Source organism: Balaenoptera borealis, assembly GCF_965194805.1.
Source record: "Balaenoptera borealis genome assembly, chromosome: 1".
In the NCBI taxonomy this organism is placed as follows: Eukaryota; Metazoa; Chordata; class Mammalia; order Artiodactyla; family Balaenopteridae; genus Balaenoptera; species Balaenoptera borealis.
Window position 1 is genome coordinate 35,296,715 of NC_138860.1, and position 23,261 is coordinate 35,319,975.

At 42.2% G+C, this 23,261-nt stretch overlaps 1 long non-coding RNA gene across 7 annotated transcripts in view; it reads right to left on the minus strand.

The window, feature by feature from the left end:
• Positions 1–23,261, minus strand: part of LOC309631101 — a 148,561-nt gene that overhangs the window by 85,319 nt on the left and 39,981 nt on the right. The window contains exon 5 of one of the 7 annotated variants that reach the window (XR_014246061.1): positions 15,575–20,142. The exons of 5 other annotated variants lie outside the window; for them this stretch is intronic. This is a non-coding gene — a long non-coding RNA (uncharacterized lncRNA). One more of the 7 variants, XR_014246062.1, reaches the window with a different exon arrangement.

A 23,261-nucleotide genomic window follows, 5' to 3' on the forward strand; every position in this document is an offset into this window, starting at 1 on the left:
CTGAATAAGGTGGAGAGAGTCTGAATCTGGAGTTGTGAGAATGACCAATAGGTTTTTAAAAATAAGAACAGAAATGTCTATTATTTGAGTTTTTTGCATTGTTATAATGTAAATTTCTTCATTTCTTCAAATCTTCCTAAGTTTGCCACATCATGGAAGCCTTGAGAGTGTTTCTGCCATGTTCTCTGTCTGCATGGAGGTGATGTGGAACAGAGATTGTCGTGAGGAATGGCCAGGGGACCCTAGGCTATATGATTCATCAAAAGCAGGCATGCCCTCTGGAAATATGCAGAAAACTTGAGATGGGCGTTAGGCTTTGCAACATCCAAGGGGTGATGATGGTTCAAGGCACGTTGGTCTTGATCTTTAGGGTCAGTGTACTCCCTCTGGTCTTGATGAACATGGCTGCCTGTGTTTCAGAAGCAGTATGCGTGTAAGTAAGATGTATGAGCTTTCATTGTATGTACAGTTGATGGCTGCGTTTGCAACTATACTTGAAGGTGTATGTGTTTATGTACTTCTTTTGGGTTTATGCATGGATATGGTTGCATGTTTTGTCTTTGTTGGAAATGCTGCTAAATGTTCATGTGCTCATACTTTTCTTCCTCATTGAATCTTCACACAAGGAAACTGAGCCCCCTCCCACTCTGTAAGGTGCAGAGGCCTTCCCAGGATCAAACCGGCTCTCCCTGTCTGAGCCCAGCCAAGTAACGGACACTCCCTGCCCCCATCTTCCCTTTTAGGGCCTCATCCCATTTTCCGGACTTCTTCCTCCAGCCCCAAGCACAGCAAAGGCCCTCAACCAAGAAAGAGTAGGAAAACAAAAAAATCAGGTCACCAGATGTGTTCCATTCCATCCTCTCCCTCCCCACCCGTGCTTACCACAGGCCAATAAATTCTGAGTATATATACAGCAAGCACCTGGCATGCCCCCAAACCCAGCTGTGCCCCTGCCTGGTGACAGACCCAATGGAGGTGGAGACTGAGGGTGTACTCCCAAGCCCACCACACAGCCCACCCATGTCTCTAGCACCAGGGTCCAGTTCATTTGCTCTGTCTAGTCAGCCCAAGCAGACCCTAGAATGAGTTTTCCCATCTGAACAACAGGTGATATATTTGTGCCATCTGTACTGTCAAGTCTTCTCCCTGTGCCTGTCTGGGGACAGGAGGAGACTGAGATCTCCTGGGCAACATCCCTGTCTGGATATGGGAGGGCGAGAGGCCGGAAGCTCTGCCTTGGCTTGTGCACAGGCTCCCTCTAGCTGGCCCCCACCTGGAGCCCAGGATGAGTGTCTGGGTCTCTGCAATGAACCAGGCATCTGAGATTCTCATTGGAGACTGTTTACTTGTCGATTTGAATGGCAGGTTAACAGCCTACAGCAGCTCTCCTTCTGCCAGGGACTTTCAGGAACAATTTCTCCAAAGCCAGCGTGGCCCAGCCTGGGCATGAGCCCTCCCTGTCCCTCCCTCCCTCCCTCCCCACATCAGCCACGTGGACCTGACTCATGCAGGCTCTCTAAACCCCTGCCAAGAGCAGTCAGAGGACTGCCTGGATAAAGTTGGATGGGTTACTTCGGGAGCAGAGAGCAGTCCAGAGTCCCTTTGGAATTCCGTGCATCTCCATATCTTCCTTCCACTATTGTCCCCCAAGTAGCCTACCACCCAACCAGCTGAGGCAGCGTGTCATCTCGCTGTTCCAGAGAGCGTTCACCCCTCGCCACCTGGTTCATTCCTTCCTCCAATACCGTGCAATATGATCAGGGCCCACTGGGGGAGGGCCTCTGGGCTTTTCATGGGAATATTATACTAATAACTCACACCTAAAGCAAGGCACTCATGTATGATATATTACCACGTTTTACCCCCATGATCGCCCAAAGAAGAAGAAATTGAGGATAAAAAGACCAACTGAAGGCAAACACAGAGAGTTTTTTGGGCAGTGAAACTATTTCTGTATGACAGTGAGTGTACTGGTGGATACATGTCATTACACACTTGTCAAAACCCATAGAATGTACAACACCGACAGTGAACCTGAAAGTAAACTATGGACTTTGGGTGATAATGATGTGTCAGTGTAGGTTCATCAACTCTAACAGATGTCCTGCTCTGGTGTAAGATGTTGATAGTGGGGAAGGCTGTGCCTGGAGGGGGAGGCAGTTGTACATGGGGAACTCTTTGTACTTTCTGCTGAATTTTGCTGTGAACCCAAAATGGCCCTAGAAAAAGAAAATCTGTTATAAATAAATAAAAGATTAAGTGACTTGTTATGATCACAGAAAGTGGTAGACCTGGGATTTGAATGGGGGGCAGCCTGCCCACATAGTCCATGTTCTTTCCCACTGAGATGTCTCTGCCTAGGATAGGATAGGAGAGATTAATGAGCCAGGCGGCATGGATACACACTGGAGCTCCTCTGAGTCTTGTCTCCTTGACCCCAGTTTTCCCTGTTTTAGATGTACTGCCTAAGACTCTGAATGTACTTGGAGACTTAGCAGTTAACTCTCTTTGCCAATTGTCACTCCTCCCCCGAGCCTGTCATCTGGGTGCCCCACCCTCCACAGGCCCTAGACCGTAAAAGCCTTGAGCCTTGACTTTTTGACTCTGTATTTTTAGCTCATAGCACAGTGTTTGACATATAGCAGCTGTTACAGCAATGCCCACTGAGAGAATGCATGAATGAATGAATGCATGAACAAAGAAGGAGAGGGACAGAAGAAAACAGGAAAGAAGAGAGAAAGAGAAGAAGATAAAAAAAGGGAAAAAGATGAAGGAATGGTGGGTGGAGAATGGGGTAGGAGGAGAAAAGGCTTGGCTCCCTGACTTGACCTCATCCCCTCTGTCTTCCTTAGGGGCTGGAGAGCCCTCTCCATTGCTTCCTCTTGCCTTCCCTCCCAACAGGAGAAGGGCTTTGGCTGAGCCCTGCCCATACCCCAGGTATTCCTCATAAAATCTTTAACCCTTAGAAGAACTGCCCCATCCCTTTTCCACAAAATGAATGTGTTATTTGGGCAAAAGAGAAAAATTGAAGTGGAAAAAATCTGTTATTTAGAAATTCAGCTGACTGCCCTCATTTGGAATGAAAGCTCCTTCAGTCCCTGGCTGTGCTGCAGGCAGGCAGGCAGGCAGAGCCAACACAGTAACACCGGAAGCCGGGATACTGGGAGGAGACCTGGGGACTTTTCAGAGGAGCTGCCAGAGTGGTATGAACTTGGAGTCCAGGAAGACAGTGATGGGGCTCATCTCTGGGGCCTGAATCCCAATGTCCTTCCTCATCTCCATCATGACAGTGGTCAGTCAGATGGATCAGGCAGAGAACCATCCTGGGGGCAGGAAAAGGACCAGAAGAGGGAAGCCAGGGACTTCATCTGCCTTATATCCTCAGCACCTCCCTCAGTGTCTGACACATGGAAGGTGCCCAAAACACACCAGCTAGAAAAAAAGAGTAACCTTTGTTCTGAGGGTTGATGGGAGACCCAGGCTCTACCCTTACCCTCAGGTTGCTCACAGCCTAATGGTGGAGAGAAAACAGCTATAAAGAAAACAGACATGAGATCCAAAATTTGAATACCAAGTCAAATAAAAATCATGTAAACCAGGGGCTTGCTTTCAGAGTAGCACAGTGGACTGGCTGGCTTGGAGGCAGGTGAGCTTAACTGAGAGAGTCTTCTCAGAGTCAGTCTTAAGTGGGCCTTTGAAGAAGTAAATGAAAATTATTGGGCTGAATCCAACAGGATGGGTATGAACGTGGAGAGGGAAAATTTGGACTAAAGCAGAGTGCAAGGAGAGCAGGAGGCTGAGCGGGAAGGCTGCGGCCGGGTCTCCATGGCGGCAGAGAGGGTCTCACTGGCCCTGACAGGTGTCTACAGATGTGGTATATGTAAACAGGACTGGAGTTTACGTGGGTTCACTCATCACCTGGGTAGCTGGGGAAATATAAAAGGATGTGTTACAGGCCCCAATGTAACCTCCCAGATTCTTTGTTTTCAGCCATGGTTGTGCTTATAGGGGTGATGGGTAGAGGCCTAGACTTGTAAAAGCCCAGAGACCAAGTCAATTTCCACAAGAAAGGGCACAGAGACCAGTGAAGAAAAACATGGAAACATAGGACAAGAGGTCAGAGGTGTGAGTGAAGATACACCTGTTTTACTTTGTTTAGCAAGAGAGGGAGGTTGGGGCAGTACTGAGAGGAGGTAGATAATAGCATAAAAAGGCTTGTAAAAAAGGTTGGCTAGGTGTGCCGTGTGATCTGCTGCACATGTGCATGGAGGTTTCAGTGAAGACCCATATAGATGTCAAGGTTTCTGGAGCTGGACTAACAGTTCCTTCAAACGTGACCTGGTGAAGTAGACTTTAGAGATAAAGGGAAACAAAAAGCCTCAATTTTATTCATTATGCCTTCCTGGCAGACAATGTTTCTTACCAATTATCCATTCTTTCCTTACTAATAAATCACAATTTGTTGCCCAGACACAACATATTTCCCAGCCTCCCTTGGACCTAGGAGCTCTGACATAGCTCTGACCAATGAGGCATCTGCAGAAGCTGCTGGAGCTTTTGTGAGAAAGGTTGGATTTCCTGATATAGGCCCACCCCTTCCTTTTTTATCATTGTCTTTTTACTTCTTCCTGCCTGGAACATGGGATCAGGAGGCAATCATGAGGATGAAAGTCATAAGCAAAGGATGATGGAGCAGAGAGGCTGAAGGAGCCTGCCTCAGGCAACCTGATTTCCTGCTACGTAAAATTGAAAAGCAGCCTCACTGACATGGATGTGTTACCAGCCACTAAACGCAGTCCTACCTGACCCAGTGGCCCTCACCAAGGCTTAGGAAATGAGGAATAGCCCCCAAATCACAACAGCAAAAACAAGTCATAGTTTTGGGGCATCTCCCTGTGACTGGTGACTGGGAGGGCAGGACCTCATGCAGCATAGGGGGGCACCCCCAGCAGAGTTGTGAGAGGCGGGACCTGAGAGGCTCAGCAGGTGTTCTGTGGTGGGATTGAAGGCAGAAAGAGGAAGATTTGCAAAGCGCAGCTACTCACCTACTCTTGCCTCACGTGGGGACTCCCTCACCCCTCATCCCCAGGTGGTAACCTACTCCTGTTTTCATTTTTCTCTGGGGTTGGAGGAAAGAGAAAGGAAGGCAGCAGTAGCCAGACTTCCTGGTGGCTCTTGATTGACCTCATTGTGCCCCACTAAAGTGCTAGCTCCCTGCCCATCCCTCCAGGCACTGGACAGATGCCCAGTGATTCCAGCCATTTGTCAAATTCAATTTTTTCTAGGAAACTTCAGAGACACATCATACTTGGTCAAGAGACTTGAGTTCTACTCAAGTTATTCAGTATGTTCAGTAACTGGTCATGGACCTTAGCTGGACAAGTCACGTCTACTCTAGACCAGTTTTTCCTTATCTGGAAGAGGAAAGCGTTGCTCTATCTGCAGTTCCCAGAGGCCAGTTTATGAAGACTTCCTGGTCTGTGGAAACATAATAATAATGACTGTTATTTACCAGATGTTTCCTTTGTGCCAAATCCTTTTCAAATACTAACTCGTTTAATCCTGATAACAAATCTGGAAAAGTGTGTAATCACTGTCTCTTAATAGATGATAAAACCAAGGCTCAGAGAAGTTAGTAACTCATCTGAGGTTCTTCAGACCATGAGTAGTATAGCCTGTGTTTGAACTCAGGTATTCTGGCCCCAGAGTTCATGTACTCAATCAGCACACTACAGCTTCTGTGTGTTAAGGAAAAACTAAGGTGGATGATGATAAGCATGTGTGCATTTGGATGCATGCAAGTCCACACACGTATTCTAATATATTTGTGTAACATTGGTGTAAGCTTGACACTGACCTTCTGGGAAAGAACTGGGATATAACCTTTATGTTAAGAGTAAGAATAAAAGTCTTTCATATTTTTATGTTAAAGTGCCTTTTTTTGAAATGATGACAGAAAATGAATATTTTATTTGTTCAATAGGCAAAATAAAAATTGACAACCTGTTATTGTTTAACCTTATTTCCCCCCCGAAGTCCTAACAGACCATGAAATTAAAAGTCTGGCAGACCCTGGGCTACAGGGACTTCAAAGTCCTTTCTGGCTTGAACAGTTTGAGAACTTCAACCGTCAGATAAGGTGATTTAGGCCACATGTTCCAGGAGACATCGTCCCTGATACTGAGCCACTCCACCCTGATGCCCTGGTGAGCTTAGCAGAAGGAAGCAGTCAACAGAGGGGCCTGTTGGTACCACACCTGCTTGAAACTCTGCAAATATGTTGATCCATAAAGAAATTTCCCTTTCATGTCCTGTCCTCGCCCCAGCTTAACTCCAGCCCTCTCTGCACTTGTCTACTTTTTGGGATAAGCACCACAGAAAAACGCTTAAATTACTCATTAACTGGGTAGAGATATTTCATTTGAGATCAGGTCCCAAACATAACCTCCCCCGACCCAGTCTTGAATTCCAGATGTCAAAGACGACCAACCTCTAATCAGAGTACTAAGAGAGAGGAAGCAAAAGGAAAAATTATGGGTTATCTTGAGGATATCTGTTCAAAGTAATTGTTCTCCACTTAACATGGATTCTGCTGATGCCTGGAGCTGATCAGAAACAGAACAAGCAGTACAGTGGGCAGTCCACTGGTGCTTTCTTTAACACAAAGCTGGCGAACTCTTATTTTGAAGCTAATATAGAACAAGTAATTTGGGAAAAAAGGAATTTGTGTATCCCTATGTTGTTATTATTATTATTTTTTTCCTTACTAAAAGTCTCAGAGACACTTATGAAGGAGGGACATTGCTAATGTCCCAACAGCAGCCAGGAACATTCTTAGGAAAGGCAGTGGAAGCCACAGTGCTGCTTCTGCTGTGAGGCCCACATGCCTAAAACCCAGCAAAGAATTAGCCTTTGTGGGCTGGGCTAAGACCAGACAGACTTAGGGTTAGGATTTGAGGAAAGGGGGGTGCTTTTTTCTTTCTGTCACACAAGCATAGAAACAAAAGAGTCACGAAGGCTACCAATCTGGCAGAAATCTAAGGAATTAGAGGAAAATGAACAAAAATAAACAAAAAGACATCAGTTTTCCAGTTTTTCAAACCAGATGTGACCCTGGAATAGGGTGTAATGAGGAAGAAAAACAGCTGTTGAATATAACATGTGGTGACTCAAATGATATCAATCTTTCATCATCAAAAGGGGCTTTGACAAATTCACCATTCACGGTAAGATTTAAAATAGAGAAAGAGGAAGGAGGAGCTGGGTTACAGCACTAATCTGATTTATTTGCTTCAAAAACTCAGGCTTGTAGCCTGAACTGGTAATGGAATCTAGCCATTAAAAATGATTTGCTCTGGTGATGGGATTTTGAGAAATGAAGTTGACAAAGTGGATTCATCTATTTAGAAAAATGTTTGCAGCTATGGTGGTCCATTAAAACACCAAGAAAAAGACAGAACAAAAGAAAAAAATTTTTACCAGAAAGATTCCATATTAAACCCACAATCCTGTAGTTTCAAAGTAGCAGCAAACAACTTGCAAATTAAAATTGGAAATTCGTGTTTCCTGAGCTTTTTGTGAGATGGAGGGCTGGGGAGGGACTGTCTGCTTTTTATGGGTGGGAAGTGATTTCTCACCCTGGCTAGAGGCCCATGGTTTACGTAATCAATTACTCCCTCAACTGTGTCCTTAGCCTTTCCCACTATGGGCTCTTTCCCTTCAGCCTACAAACAGACCACAGGAAGTGTTGTTGTCTGCTCTACATGCTCAGACAATCCCATCTAGACATAACTTTCCGTTGACCTGGGTCCCCTTCCATCTATGGCCCTGGCACTCATCTTTTATTCCCAGCCACGTTGTTTGAGAGAGAAGTCCACATGCCACCCTGTTAGGATTACTACACAAAATACAGAATGCCCAGTTAAATTTGAATTTCAGATAAACCATGAATAATTGGTTTATTCTACTAATACTAAAAATATTATTCATTGTTTATCTTAAATTCAAATTTCAGATAAATTCAAATTTAACTGGGTATCCTTTATTTTTATTTGCTAAATCTGGCACCCCACTGACCTTGTACACCCTTCCTCACTTTCCATTTGCTGCTCAGCCCATTGAAATCTGCTTTCTGCCTCCTCCTCTCCACTGATCCTGCTCTCCCCAATTTCCCCAGAGATCTCCTAATGATCAAATCTAAAGGAGGTATTTCCAGGCCTTACAGCAGGCACCTCTCTGGAGCATTCAGCAGTCACTCTTGGCGTTCCCTCTCTCATGGTGAAACTGTCTTCGCGTTTCTTGTTTTCTCCATCTTTTTCTGAAAGCCCTTCTCTGCTTTCTTCATGCACTCCCCTTGCTAAACTTGGTGCTCCCCAGGGTTCTGCCTTTGAGCCTTCATCATTCTCTACACACAGAGCTGTGTCGCTGCTGTATTTCTCTCCCTGCTCAGCCCCACTGGTCTCAGCTGCCCTGAGCAGCTGTTGCCTCCTCGTCCATCATCCTGGCTGTGGGGGACCAGAGTACATCTCACTGAGAAACCTTCCTGCCCTAGGCCTCTGAGGAGAAGGGTTCAGCTGTCAGAGAAGAGAGTGGTTTCCAAAGGGCTTGGAGCACTGGGCCCTCCAGGATTGATCAGCTATGAATTACGGACATCACATCCCAGTCAGTCCTGGTGCTGCAGAGCCAGCAGGGGTGTCCCTGCCTTTCTTCCACAGTCAACCTCTTCTCTTGGGCATCCCTTTAGCATGCATTCATTTGACTTTAGGTGTCTTCCTGATCTGCTTTTTTACATTTGTTGTTTTTTAATTATTATTATTTCTATATACACACACACACACACCCCATCTGATTGGGAGCTCCCTGGGCCCTCCTCCACCAGACTGTGCCCAGCTGGAGAGCAGGGACTGACAATGCCTCATGGGTAGTGTTTCATACACAGGTATGACCGTGTGACTATTAGGATTGAGAGCTGTGAAGGGCGAGGAAGAGTTTTTTGAGGGAAGAACTAGGAGACTGTGAAGGAAAGGACGTCCTCAACCCACTGCAGTCTGGTGCCTCCAGCCAACAACAACCTGCACAAACTGCTCTCAATGTTGCTAGTCCTTCCAGCTGCCCAGTCCAATAGACGTTTTCCAGTACTTACCAGTTTGGACTTCTCTAATGCATTGGATCCTGTTGTTCACTCTCCTCTGTTACTGTTTGTTTTTTAAAATAATTTATTATATAGCCAATGGTAGCAATTCTCAGTCATGCTGTCATGGTACATTCTAGTGGGGGTGGGAGGCGGGGCTGAAACAGATAATTACTTAATCAACAACTTGGCAAGTGGTTATAAATGTTTACAGATGAATAAGGCAGGAAAGATGATACAGTCTCTTTGGTAAGGTGATATGTGAGTAGAGACCCAAATGAAGTGATGGAGTAAGCCATGGGGATAGCTGGGGGAAAAGTGCTCTGGAAAGAGGAAATAGTAGGTGCAGGTGAACAAGGAGGGAATGTGCAAGAGGGTCAGGGTGGTAGAATCAGAGTGAGGGTGGAGGAGTAGGAGATGAAGTCAGAGAATTAGCAAGGATGACTAATCATGAATGGCCTTGTGAGCCATAGCAAAGACTTTGAGCCTACTCTATGTGGAATAAGAAGCTGTTGGAGAATTTGTTGGCAGTTTAGACTACTGTGTACTCGTAGAGGTGGTAATAAATTATTGGACTTGAAGGTGCAGCTGACAGAATTTGCTGATGGATTGCATGTGACTGTGACAGGAGCAAAGACTAGCCCCAATTTTTTTACCTGAATAACTGGTAGGGTGGTGATGCCATTTATGGAGAAGGAGAAGACTACAGGGTACATGGATTTGAGGGGGAAGATCAGTTTAGTTTGGGACTTGTTTAATAATATCTATTGAATATCCAGTGGAGATGTATAATAAGTAGGCAGTTGAAGAGAGGAGTTAAATGCAGGATAAGGGGTGGAAATAGGGATGTAAAGTTGGAAATCATCAATATATAAATGGTATTTAAAGCCATGGACTTGGTGGATCATCTAGGTAGTAAGTATGGGTAAAAAAAGTCAGGAAGATGAGGAGGAGCTAGCAAAAGAGACTGAGAAGGAGCTGCCATTGAGGTAGGAAGAGAGTGATGAGAGTGATTTCCCAAAGACCAAGGGGAAAAAAAGGTTTCAAAAGAGGGCATGATAAGTTATGTCCAAATGAGAGACAACAGAAGATAAGAAATGAGGAACGATCATTGCGTCTGCAGCATGGAGGACACTGGTGACCCTGACAAGAACTGTTTCACTGAAATGGTGAAGCCAAAGCCTGACCAGACAGAATGCAAGAGAGAGGAGATGAGAGAGCAAGTTTAGAGAGCTCTTTCAAGAATTTTAGCTGTAAAAAAGAGAGAAATTGGGCAATAGCTGGAGTAGGAGTGTAGGGAGAGGTTTTGTTTTGTTTTTTAAATGGGAGATATTATTGCATTTTGAGAAATGTTAAGATTTTCTCAATAATAACATCACATTCATTTACTTATAGTCTGATAGGATCTGAGTGGAAAAGGGGCAGAAATTTCTCACTAACCATAGGCTATCTCCCATGCTGCATACCTTACCTGATCCCCCCCCCCCATAGAAGGAGCCATCCCCCAGAACATTATCTATTGAGGGGGTCACAGTGGTGGTAATGTTGGATTTATGTACTAATGTATTGGAATTTTGTCACATCTATCTCTGCAAATATGTAAATTTTTTTCTAAGTACTTGGGGTTGTAGACAACCAGGCAAGTAAAGATAGTGAAGATTTCCATTTCTGTCTGTAAAGGAGTAACAGGGACTGGACTTGCCATCCCACCTTAAACAACTTTTTAAAAATTGACAAAATATATGAAATAATGATTTTCAGACTTTGGACAACAGGCAGCATTGTATAATGACTTCTGAGAGAAGGGAAACAAATGAAGTGATCTCTGAATTAAGGATCAAAGTTCAGTTTTGGAAGTCCAAGTTGGCCAGACTTTGAAGGGCAGAGTTGGAGAGGAGAGAGCTACACACAAAGAGAGCTTCAGAGATCTACAGAGGGTTCCCTCAAGTTTTCACCTGAGTACTGATCAGTGCATGCATATGAGGAAATTACCCAAGGCTGGGGGAAGAACCACTTAAAGGAGGAGGCAGAACAATCCCCATTGCTCACACAGCTCAAGAAAGTAGGTTCTTATTCCCACAAGCCAGAGGGGAAGGATCTCCTAAATCATGGGGCATAAAGTAGAGTCCTCATACTGGTATTACCTCAGTAGTGAGGCCAAATTAGACTTAGACTAAAGGCTTAACAAAGCCTGAAAGCAGTTTAAGAAAGAATCAATCTATTTCTATATGACTTAACTGTATCCTAGAACAAACTTCAAAATTATTTAAATACATATATAATTTTAAAAATCCAGCAACCAAGAGTGTAAAATTCACAAAGTCTGGCATCCAAGCAAAACTTACCAGGCATGCAAAGAGACAGGAAAATATAACCTTTAATGAAGAGAAAAGTAAATTTATTGAAACAAACTCAGAAATGACACAGATGATAGAATTAAGTGGACAAGAACATTAAAACATAATGATAAATATACTCTGTGTGTTCAAGAATGTAGAGGAATGAGTGTACATGATAAGGAGAGGTATGGAGGACATAACAAAATACCTAATCAAATTCTGTAGGTTGAAAAACATACTAGATGAGATTATAACGTATTATTAGACTCTATACAAGAAAAGACTTTAAAAACCGAAAGACATAGCAATAGAAACAATTAAAAATGTAACACCAAGAAAAAGTCTGATAAAAAATAAACAGAGCATCAGTGAACTGAGGGACAACATCAAACTGAATAATATACATATAATCAGAGACCCAGAAGAGAGGAACAGAAAACATATTTAAAGAAATAATTACTAAAAATTTTCTGAATTTGATCAAAACTGTAAACTTACAGATCCCAATGAACCCTAAGCAGAAGAAACATGAAAAATACATCAAGACATATCATGATCAAATTGCTTAAAACTAGTGATAAAGTCTTAAAGCAAAGAGAGAAGATCACAAGCAGACCAGCAGTATAAGAAATGTTAAAGGAAGTACAAAAGGAAAATGATACTAGGTGAAAATTTGAATATACATAAAAGAATAAAAGAAATTACTGGAAATGGTAAATACTTGCATAAATATAAATTTTAATAATTAAAAAATATACATTTAAAAGATAATTTACTGTTTAGTGTAATAATAATAATAATTTATTATAGGGTTTATGACATATGTTGAAGTAAAATATGACAATAGCACAAAAGTTGGGATGGAAGAAATGCAAATATACTTTGTACAGATGTTATATTTTACATGAAGTGGTAAAGATAGACTGTATAAGTTACAGATGAATACTATAAACCCTAAAGCAACAATCGAAAAGAATAATACAAAGGAGTATAGCTAATAAGCTAATAAAGGAGATAAAATAGAATCATCAAAATTATCAACCAAAAAGATGACAGGAAAAAAAAAGATAAAGGAAATCAAGAAGAGACAAATAGAAAACAAATAGCAAGATGATAGATTTAAACCCAACCATGTCAATAATCACATTAAATGCAGTTAGTCTTAACAGTCTAACCAAAAGGCAAATTGTCAGATTGGATTTTTTAAAAAGACAATTATTTTCTAAGATACCCATGTTAAATATATAGGAAAAGACAGATTAAAAGTAAAAGGATGAAAATGATGTATCATGTTACTATTTCAAAAGAAAGCTGTAGTGACTATACTAATATCAGACAAAGTAAGTTTCAGAACAAGAAATATCACCAGGAAAAAGAGAGTCATTTCATAGTGATAAAGGGGTCAATTCCTTAAGAGGAAGCAATAGTCCTAAAATATTTATGTACCTAATATTAGAACTTCAAAATACATGAAAGAAAACCTAATAGAAACACAAGGAGAAATGGACAAATCCACAATTACAACAGGAGTTTTCAACATTCCCATGTCAATAATTGATAGAACAAGTAGACAAAAAATAGCAAGGATAAAGTAGAGTTGAACAACCCTACAACCAGTTGGACCTAACTGATATTTTGAGAACACTCTGTGATACAGCAGCAGAATACACATTGCTTTCCAGTGCCCATGGAACATTTACTAAGATAGATAACTTGGTCCATAAAGCAAGTCATGAAAAACTTCAAATGATTCAAATCATACAAAATATGTTATCTGGCCAAAAAGGGAATATATTAGATATTAAGAATAGAAAGATACCTGAAAATTTCCCAAGTATTTGTAAACTAAGCAACAGTTCTGAAAACATCTCATGTTTCAAACAAATATTCACAAGGGACATTAGAAAATATTTTGATCTGAATGAAAATGAAAATAAGACATATAAAAATATGTGGGGTGTAGCTAAAGCAAGATTTAGAGGAAAATTTATAGCACTAGACACTAATGTTAGAAAGGTATACAGATTTACAATCAATAACCTCAACTTCTACCTGAAGGAATTAGGAAAAAAAGAAAAATTAGACCCAAAGCAGAAGAAAGGAAATAAAGAGCAGAAAATAAATTGAAAACCAAAATATAACAAAGAACAATCAATGGAACCAAAAGCTGAATCCTGGAGAAGACCAATAAAATGGATAAATCTCTAGCCAGATTGATCAGAAAAATAACAGAGAAGACATATATTACCAATATCGAGAGTGAGGAAGGGGTAAGCACTATAGATCCTACAGACATTAAAGCATTAATAAGGGAATATTATGAATGACTTTATGGCAGTCAATTTGGTGCCATAATGACTTTATAAGACAGCTTGGTCCTAGCCAATGCAATAAGGAAAGAAAAAGAAGAGGCATACATATCGGAAAGAAGGAAGTGAAAATGTCTGTACTTTCAAGTGACATGATATTCTATACAGAAAATCCTAGAGAATCTACCAAAAAAAAAAAAAAAAAAAAGCCTACAGAACTTTTTAGTGAGTTCAGCAAGGTTGCATGATACAAGGTTGAAATCAAGTGTATTTCTATATATTAGCAACAAAAAAACAGAAATTGAAATTTTAAAATACCATTTATAATGGCATAAAAATACAATCCAGGGATAAATTTGCCAAAAAATGTACAAGATATTTAAACTCAAAAGTACAAAACATTGCTGAGAGAACTCACAGAGGACCTAAACAAATGGAAAGATACACCAATTCATGAATATTTGGGGTTCTGGGACCCAGTTCCACTGCAGGGGAGGAGGTGCTTTCCATAACAACAGCAAACAATTCTCAGACCCCAGTTGTCTACAATTCAACTCAATTCTGACACTATCCACCTGTAGATATCATCAGACTCCACAGATTAAGGGCTTAGTCCCACAAGACTCCCCACCCCCACCCACTTCAGATGCAAGTTGCAGGCCGAGGTTATCACCTGTGCTTCTGACCAACCCACTGTAGATTGGAAGTTCCAATGACTCCCTCCAATTCAGTGTGTCAGTCACAAGTCCACATTGTCGTTACTTGTAATCCTGAATGATTGGCTCTACATCAGAGGTTCCCAACACCCCCTCCTTGGGTTCGATTAATTTGCTAGAGCAGCTCACAGAGTCTGTTTGCTACAGGGATATTAATTTACTGGACTGTGTCAATGACTTTATGGGTATACACCTATGTTGAAACTCAACAAAGTGTACATGTTAAAAATGTGCAGTTTTTGTACATGTAACTTAAAGTTGTAAAAAGCTAAGAAACAAAAGACTTGACAAGCTGATTATAAGATTAATATGGAAAAGCAAAGAGCCAAGTTCAGCCATGACAAAAGGAGGAGAGTCTTGCCCTAATAGATATGAGGACTTGTTTCTAAAAACTACTATAATTAAGACAGTGTAGTATTCATACAGGGAGAGACAAACAGTCCAGTGGAACAGATTAAAGAAACCAGAAACAGACCCACACATGTGGAAACCTGGTAAACAACAGAGATGGCATCCTAAATCAACAGGGAAAAGATAGACTTCTAAATAAATGATGCAGAGACAATTAGGCATCCATAAGGAAAAAAAATAAAATTAGGTATTTACCTCATAATATTCACAAAAATAAATTTCAAATGAGTAGATACTTAGATGTTTCAAGAGCAAAACTTTAGAACTCTAAAAAGAAAATACAGATATATCTTTATGCCTTTTGTGTAGGGAAGACTTTTTTTTTAAATTAATTAATTAATTAATTTATTTTTGGCTGTGTTGGGTCTTCGTTTCTGTGCAAGGGCTTTCTCTAGTTGCGGCGAGCGGGGGCCACTCTTCATCGCGGTGCGCGGGCCCCTCACTATCGCGGCCTCTCTTGTTGCAGAGCACAGGCTCCAGACGCGCAGGCTCAGTAGTTGTGGCTCACGGGCCTAGTTGCTCCGCAGCATGTGGGATCTTCCCAGACCAGGGCTCGAACCCGTGTCCCCTGCATTGGCAGGTGGATTCTTAACCACTGCGCCACCAGGGAAATTCCAGCAATGCTTTTAATAGTGGAAAATTGTGAACAACCTAAATTGTCCACCCACAGTATTTGGATAAATAAATTGTGGTATATTCATACAACATATTATATAGCAATTTCAAGGAATGAACTAAAGCTATGCATTGCAATAAGGATAACTCTTAAAATCATGAAGTAGATAGGAAAAAAAAGAAATTTGCAAAGTAATGCATTCAGTATAATATTCATAAAATTTAAAAGCATGCAAAGTTATACTATATGTATAATGAAAGTACAAATATATGCATAGGAATAACTTACACCAAATGACTGTAGTGTTTTCTCTGGGAAACACAAGAAAAGGAATGAAAACAGGGACAGTTCACTGTGGCGCTTAACTGTATCTGAAGAGTTTTGCTTGCTTGTGGTGTGTGGTGAACTTATTTGCCTGAGTCCTGGTTCTGCCACTTATGAGATGAGTGACCTTGGACAAGTCACTAAACCTCTCTGTGCCTCAATTTCCTTATTTATGACCTAGAGGTTATAATTACACAACCTCCTATAGAGGCTGTGAGAATTACCTGAGTTCAGTATACAGTGTTTAGAACAATGCCCAGCACCCAGTAAGCACCATGAGCATTAGCTATTATTATATCCCCCAAAAAAAATCTCAGTAACTATGTAAAGACTTTTAAAAGCAGTCTTACTTCTTCCCCTTCCTGATCAATTCAGTCCTGAAGCTGTTAGGTAAGGCAGAGCAAGGTAGGCATCCATGGAGAGGAGCGATCTGGCATGTGGTGTCAGAGCCAGAGCAGAGTAGCAAGGCATCCACACAAGTAGGGGGAATGCTGATGTGGGGGGTCAGCGCCCAAGCAAAGTGAGAAGGGTATCCATGTGGGGATAGCCCAGAAAAGGTGTTGGAGTCCAAGGGGAGGGGTGTGAGGAAGACATTCATGATGTGAACAGTAAAAAGGTAGCATCCATCCTGGGCTGTCAGCCCAAACAGGTGAGTAGAGGTTCCAAGTAAAAGGGCAGCTTGCCATGGGAGTCAGAGCCTGGGCATGATGACCTGACCTCCACACACAAGTGTGGCCCAGAGAAGGTTATCAGAGCCTGAGCAAGATGAAGAGAGCATCAGTAAGGGACAGGGTTGGGAACGGGAATGGGAAGGTGGTTACTTACTTACAGGGGGCATTGATTAAATGACAAAGTATTTTAATTATAGTAGGAGCCAGGTTTCTCTCTGTCAGAAAAAGAAGTTGCAAGTGTGGAAAGGGAGAAAGAGTAGAAACACCCCTGTGGTATTAGATTGGAATTGGAGGCATTGGTAAACACACATGTATATCCTAGCTCTGCCCCCTGAGAGGGCCTGGGAAGAGTAACACCCCAGGAGCAATGAGCATCCTTGGCACCCAGAGCTCAGCTTCTGAGTATCACTCCACGCTGAAAGACACTAGGGCTCTGTGAAGATATGGTTGCTTTCAAGGCTGGGGCAGAGAACATGCAAAAGGAGCCTAGAACACCTTGTGCCAAAGGCAAGGAAGTGCTCAAAGTATGATGGGGATGTGGCAAAAGGACACAGAGGCCAGCTTGAAGGAGCTTGTACCAGTCAACTCAGAGAAAATTTCAACATCAAAATTCATGTTAGCAACAGAATGTAACCCATTGAGTAAAAGACAAGTCCATCAGTTAGCAGACGATGGCCTGTGGACCAAATCCAACCCTCTGTCTGTTTCTGTATGGCCCACAGGCTCAGAATGATTTTTGCAGAGGAACATTTGCAATCAATTTGATAGTGGGGAACACTGACCTTGAACCCCAGTTAAGTCTAATCTTCCCCCCACCCCCAAAAGAATTCTATTCTCATTAGGAGATCTGCACTACAAAAAAAATTGTACTCAATAATTATATTTTTAATTTCATCAGTGAAAATGTTCTGGAAAAATTTTTTTCCTCTCATTATGAAAATACCTACATAATATCCTCAACTTGGCTTCCTGGCCTGCAAATCTGAAAATATTTACTAGATAGTAATATCTCTGGCCCTTTACACAAAGAGTTTGTTGACTCCTGGTCTAAATTAATTAAATGTTTGATGAAGAATGGGATATCTAAGTAGTTTCAAAGCACTGCCTATAAAATACTTTTTAGTTACAAAGGAAAAAAGAAAAATGTCATAGTGGAGAAGCCCAGCAGACACCAACGTAAGTAATGAAAGCCTCTTCAGTAACGGGATAAACTGATATCAAGCCTCACCTATTAGGGTGCAATGAAAAAAACACAGGTCACTCCTGTGGTATTCCTGCTAAAGATGCATAACCTGAAAATAATCAGGAGGAAGCAATGAGGGACATCTACAAAATAATTAGCCTGTAATCTTCGAAAGAGTCAAAGTCATGAAAGTCAGGGAAAAACTGAGGAATTGGTTCAGATGGAAGAGACTAAAGAGAAGCAGCAACTAAATGCAACATGTGATTCCAAAAGGGATACTTTTGGTATAAAGGCGATTCTTGGGACAAATAGCAAAACATTAACGATATCTAGGGATTAAAAGGTGGTACTACACCAATGTCAATTTTCTGATTTCCATGGTTGTGTTGTAGTTATACAATATGTAGGAGAATATCCCTTTTTTGTAGGAAACACACATTAAATTTTTCAGGGGTGCTGAGGCATCAGTTGGCAACTTACTCTCAGCAGTTCAGGGAAAAGAGGTTTTTATACCATACTTGCAACTTTTCTCTAAATTTGAGATTATTTTAAGAAAAAAAAAAAGTAAAGGCTTTGACAAAGTTAGAGAGTTCTATATTATTCTCACTACCCCAGACTCCCTCAGAGCTAGGGATGCACAGTTCTAGCCAATGAGACATAAGCAGAAGAGTATAGGGAATTCATGGAGAAGCTTGTGTTTCCTTCCCACAGACTCAACCCCTCCCTCCTTCCTCCTGCCTGGAACATGGATGTGGTGCCCCAGTGGAGAGCATCCTGGGTTTTATAGCACTGTGGTGACAAGTGTGAAGAAGAAAGCTGATACCTTAAAGATGCCACAAAAGAGTACTCAATAGATGCTGGGCTGCCCCAAAGCAGGACAAATGTCAATTACATTTGTCCTGAGCGATGGGGAGTCATTTCAGGAGCCTCTGAGGGTGCCTGCAGAGTAGCTCCGAAGGACAGGAGGAAAGTGGCCCATCATCCCCTTGCATTGTGTGGCCTCTTCCAGTTGTTATCATTCCTGCACCCACCCCTCTTGCAGGCTATGATAGAAACAAATCATAAAACTAAACATAAATTTAAAAAACAGAGGAAGAGATGAAAATTAAAATAAAAAATTTAAAGCCAGGAACAGAAGTTGGGAAAGGATAAAACAGGAAAAAATAAATAAATAAATAAACCAAACCTTAAGAATTATTATTTTTAAAATTAGGTATTTAAGAACGTTTTAAATAAAAATTAAATATTTTACAAGGAAACAAACTAAAATTATGTACAAAAAGTAAACATATGTATGAAAAGTAAAGGCAAATAAAAGCTAAGACCTTCAAAGGAACAAAAACACAACAGGGAAAAGATAATAAAAGGATAAATGTCCGTAGTAAACCATCAAGAACAAAAAAGCTAGATATAGACAGGCAGGGAAAATACTTTCCCATCAAGAAGAAGACTAGAAAAGATAAAAACTGCTAAAGACCATTGAGTAGAGTCAGAGGTTAATGCCACCAAAGAGAGGAGGAAAAAGAAGAAAATATAAAAAGTAGAAAAGGGTCTGAGGAACAAGCAGCATCTTTCTGGCCTGCAAGGAGAAACTAACGCTTGTCCCAAGAAAGAACTTAGTATCTACTCTAACTCAGGAAATGAAATGCATTTTAGGAAAGCCTTCTGGGAGGACAGCCTGGGGGAAGACATGTTCCTCTTGTTTCACCATCCTCCAGAAGGTTCCTGCCCCTGCCCTTGAGTGTCACTTGGAGATAGTGGTTTCCTATCAAGTAATCAGGAAATACTAGGCAAAGAGGTTCCAACCAGCCTGTTGGAGCCCTGAAAAGTTGCTGCGTTGTTGTTGGTTTCAGGTTTTAGCTCCTGTGTTTGATGCCTCCCTGGTTGTCCCCTGGCCTGGCTTTGGAGGGCAGGACTGAATGAGATGAAATCAGGGGTTGCTGGGGGAGCAGTCCTACAGAGAAGTATTTGATGAGCAGCAAATCTAGTTTTGGAAAGTTCCCTGGATGGGCTTTTGAAGGCAAGGAAAAGAGGCCCATTCAAGTTGCCTCAAGAAATGTATGCAGGAACCCAGGAAGAGATTAATGGCCAGATCTCAGGAGAAACAGAAATTGGAGGGTGTTCATGTCCCTTTGCTATGGTGGTCCACCATGAAAATGGCTGCTACAGACTGAATGTTTGTATCCCCACAAATGCATACGTTGAAATCCTGACTCTCAATGCAATGGTGTTAGGAGGTGGGGCCTGAGATAAGAAGGTCATGAGACTGGAACCCTCATGAACGAGATTAGTGTCTTTTTAAAAGAGACCCCAGAGAACTCCCTCACCTCTTCTGCCTTGTGAAGACACAGTGAGAAGGTTGTTATCTCTGAACCAGGAAGTGGGCTCTCACTATACACCGAATCTGCCAGCACCCTGATCTCCGACTTCCCAGCCTCCACAACTGAGAAATAAAATCTGTTGTTACAAGCCACCCCAGGCTGCAGTGTTCTGTTGTTATAGCAGCCCGAGCAGACAAAGTCAGAGACTTTACAGTTACTCTCACTACTCAGTTTGTGTTGTCTTTTCTTTCTCAACCGGCGAGCTTTATATAATGCGAAATCATGTGGATTTAGTTACAGACAGATATGGATATTGTGTAACGAGATGCTAAAATACAATTCTTTCCCCCTCTGTCTTGACTGAGAGCCCAAAGGCTTTGCACAAAGCCATGGGTGCAAAGTGACTCCACATGCCAGAGTGAGGTGCTAAACCATCTATACAGGATTTGCAAGGAGATATCTTAAAACCCATTTTGCAATTCTAAGCACATCAACAACCTTAAGGGTATTAAAGGGTTGTGATTGAAGTTGAAGGGGAGGTGATTTGATTTTTTTGGAGAAAGTTATAGAAGTGTTTTGGAGGTGGGGAGGAGAAGCTTGCCCTTCACATCAAACAAGGTGATTAGGTCTTAAGGGATCACTTGAAGAATATAATAGACATAATAGACTGGTGCTGGGCCCGTGCCTGTAAAGGTAATAAAGAGATTGTGACTGGCTAGTGCCTTGGCATAGTGGAGTAGAGAAGGCTGTGTTGGGAAGCAGCTGTGCTCTCATGATAGTAGGACCAAAATGCTGATAGGAGCCTGGAATAAGGATGGTGATCTGTGACTTTATATAGAGACCCTGCCCATGATGACTTCCCAGAAGAACTTTGGAGCCCCAACAAGAGTATGTGTGGTGTAGACCAAAAGATACCCATGAGCTAAGGGAGGAATGGTAAATGGGCAGCCAGAGGAAAGGCATGGTTTGTATCAAGGAAGCTGCCATCAAAGGACCACAACAGGGGCATCACCAAGAAACATATGTTAGGCCCAAGTGAAGAAAGTCAGCTTTAAACATCCATTAAGGCCAGAAGATATCAGCACTATACTAAACAGTACCAGTCAAGTAAGAATTGCCTGCTCCTTGCATCTCCTCTCTCTCCTTGAGCAACGGCCTTGGAGAACGAGGCAGCCTAGTGAGGGAGGGGAAAATGAGGAGATGCACAAGGTGGGGACATAGAATACAAGCTGATCACCATCCCTTCTGCCCTCTGCAGCTTCTGGCCTGAAGCAGAGGAAGAAGAAGTACTGAGAGAAAGAGAGAGAGAGTTTTATAAGAAATTTAGAGTTTTGATCAAGTAGAGAGGAAATAATTGATGTTTCAGGAGAGAGAGGGGAGTACTGCAGGACAAAGGTCTTTAGTAGACAGGGGGAGATGGGATCAGCCCAACGTTTGGAGAGGGACCTGCCTCAATAGGAGCAGGGGCTATACATCCACTGCAGTCGGGAATTGGGGAGTGAATTTACTAGGGAAGTATAGCTGGATCTCCAGGCAGTACTGAACCTCATTAAAGCATGTTGGAGAAAGACAAAGACATACACAAGGGGTGATTACACTGAAGGACCATAGAATCCCCCCTGGGTTAGGAGGGACATGAAGACAGGAGGGGAATGAGGGTCATTAAATTTCAGGGCCAATGTAGCTAAGAAGCTGATGAGTGTGAAGAATTGTGAGACTGACTGTGCCGGCAGGCGGCCACCAGAGACAACCCTAAAATGGAAGACCCAAACCTATTACCATTGTTCACTCCCACCTCTCCACACTTTAAACACTTCTGAGGCAGCTGTCTGCTGTCTGACCTTCTGCCCCTGGCACATTTTGTACATCCTTCAGCAAAAAATCTACCTCAGTTCTTGGCCCTATAACCCTACTAATAAGATTATTTTCCTCAAGTTTCAATCCTTATACTCTTTTTTCCTTATACTGCCACTTCTGGACCTGAGTACTTTGGATAAAGCTCAGCAATTTTTCAGAAGATCAGAGGCTGGGGCAGATGTGTAGCCTCCCTTGACCCCAGCTGAGTAAAATGTTGTCTCTCTTATGCATGAAGTTTTCCCACAAGAGAGTTTTGGGAGACAAGTAGCATCCCAACTCCTATAGGTGGGGTCCAGGAAGTAACAAGGAAAAGCACATAGCCACAGACACCTCCAGGATCCTCCAGCTAAAATGGCAAAGGTCTGAGACCCAGATAATGCTGGGGAACTCCAGCCAGAGAGCTATCCTTAGAGCACATGGATCTTAAGGGAATAAAACTAGAAGTTATCAAGCTATCTCAACTACGTAAGTGGAAGCACATACAACTAGGAGCTACCTGGGTAAGGTGGAACCCCCTGACCCATGTGTCAAACACTCATAGTAGGTAGAACAACAACAAAAAACCCACATGGTGTTTTTCAACCTCTGTTCTCTCCCAAGCAGTTGTCTGTTCTGTCTTCTGAAGACCGAACTTCCTTAAGGAAATGGAACCCACTCTAAACCTCTCCCCCGGTGATGTGGCCTTTGCTTCTAGTGGGAGTGGTTTTAACACCAATGCATTTATTCCCTGACTCTAAGTAACAGAGTGATCCCAGCGGTGGTGCCCTAAAGGCAGCCCACACTGGCCTGCAAGAACTAACTGTTCAATTTTCCAGAACTTTGTGAGCAGGTTGTTAAAGGTATTCTACATCATTTGAAATTAAATTATAAAAACTGACAATTACATCATATTAAAAACAAAGGTGGGAATTCCCTGGCGGTCCAGTGGTTAGGACTTGGCTCTTTCATTGCCAGGGCCCAAGTTCGATCTCTGGTCAGGGAACTTAGATTCCCCAAGCTGTGTGGCTCGGCCAAAAAAACCAAGAAACCAAAAAACGAAAACAAAAGAAAACAAAAACAAAGGTAATAAATACTCAACACTCATCACTCACTAATTATCTTACTGCGTTTTATAATTACTTACGTTCTGGAGGTTACGTACATCTATTGTATCAGATGGTAGAAATATTACGAAATGGAGTGCCAGTGCACATCTCTTCCCAACTCCATGTTCAGGGACTTCACTTTTGGTAGTTCCAAATAGGCCATGGAAATCAGCAGGCACTACGAATCAGCCCCCCGCCCCGCCCCAAGAATTGGTTGTTAAACATTTACCAGCACACCACTGGACTCCACGGACCTGAGGCAAGTCAGTATAGAACAACCCCAGCATCAGCCCACCTCT